Source organism: Atractosteus spatula, unplaced genomic scaffold (assembly GCF_055471065.1).
Source record: "Atractosteus spatula isolate fAtrSpa1 unplaced genomic scaffold, fAtrSpa1.hap1 Scaffold_140, whole genome shotgun sequence".
Classification (NCBI taxonomy): domain Eukaryota; kingdom Metazoa; phylum Chordata; class Actinopteri; order Semionotiformes; family Lepisosteidae; genus Atractosteus; species Atractosteus spatula.
The window spans coordinates 48,125-50,000 of NW_028296698.1; positions in this window are offsets into that span (position 1 = coordinate 48,125).

Here is a 1,876-nt window from a genome sequence, read left to right on the forward strand (position 1 = left end):
CTACCTCTAGCACATCTGGAAATAAATCCTCATAATGATTATTGACTTGGGCATGTACCAAAAAATCAGTGAGCATATATATATATCACTGTGTTGAAGCTAGAGACACAGAATATCTGCAAAGACATCCTAAATACAGTGTTCCTGCAACTTTGAACTCATCCAGAATGTATCGTTTTTTGAAAGGGATTGCTGTCAGAATGCACAACTGAATCCCAAACAGAATCTCTAGTCAAATGTGATCATTTGTGAAACAGGCAAATGAGTCTCTCAGGGGCCCATTGCTCATTTTCAGACACATGTATGCGATACTTTCACCATGTGTTGAGCAATAGGGATTAAAGATACCAGAGGTAAGGTTTAAAAGTGATTCTGAGGTGCAACACATCAGCGATACAGCTATGCATCTGAAATGCGGGGTTTGAGAGCCCTTCAGGGAACACTGTACCCTAAAGGTACCAGAAGTCCATTAGTGGACTTAGGTACTAATGCTTAGTACAAGCAAAAAGTCACTGTCACCCCTGTTACAATGTGATTGCTACATATCTTTCATTCCTTTCATTACCTTTTACTTTTAAAAATGAACTCAAATTATGTATAATGTAATAATTTAAGCAGAATAAAGTAGAAGTCATTCTGAGGTGCCACATGTGAGGGATACAGCTAATCATCTGAAATGCAGGGTTTGAGAGCCCTTTCAGGAGCACTGCATCCATTGAGACAGACCCGTGCATGTTAAACAAATAGATTCTAATAATATAATGATCCAGTGTGTTGCACTACTTCACTGCTTCACTGCTCTATGCCGTCTGGAAATATATCCTCAGACTGCTTACTGCCCTGGGCATGTACCAAGACATTACAGGAGCACATCTATATATGCCACTGCGTTGAAGCAGGAGACACACATTCGCATCCGAAATACAGTGTTCCAGCACCTTTGACCTCATCCAGAACGTATCATTTCTTGAAAGGGATTGCTGTCCGAATGCACATCTGAATCCCAAACAGAATCTCTATTAAAATACGATCATTTGTGAAACAGGCAAATGAGTCTCTCAGGGGCCCATTGCTCATTTTCAGACACATGTATGCAATACTTTTACCATGCGTTGAGCAATAGGGATTAAAGATACCAGAGGTAAGGTTTAAAAGTGATTCTGAGGTGCAACACATCAGCGATACAGCTAGGCATCTGAAATTCGGGGTTTGAGAGCCCTTCAAGGAACAGTTTGAAGTGCAGGAACACTGTGTTTGCAGTTATTCTGTGTCTCTAGCTTCAACACAGTGATATATATATATGCTCACTGATTTTTTGGTACATGCCCAGGGCAAAAATTATTATGAGGATTTATTTCCAGAGGTGCTAGAGGTAGTGTTGTGAAATACTTCACTACACTGGATTGCAGGTTTAAACCCCCTGCACTCTTACTCCTTAAAAAACAACAAATGCAGATATGTAGCAATCATATTGTAGCAGACACTCGTTTGCCTTTTTCACAAATGATCATATTTTTCTAGAGATTCTGTTTGGGATACGGATGTGCATTCTGACAGCAATCTCTTTCAAAAAATGATTTTACCTTATCGCGGCTTTGCCCTTCTTGCCTCTTTGGACAAGATCTCCATCTTGTGGTCGTTGTTGGTAATGTCTGGACAATATCTCCGTCTTGTGGTCGTTGTTGGTAATGTCTTCTTATGCCCTTTTTTATTTCAATTCTCTATTAGTTGATTCTAGAATCTCTACAATAGAGTTGAAAACATCAGTTTTATAGCAGACAATATGACATTATTTATAGTCCAATTAGGAATTTATTACCCTGTTTTTAACATAATAACAAATTAAAATTGATTTAAACTAAGTTTGGAACACCAG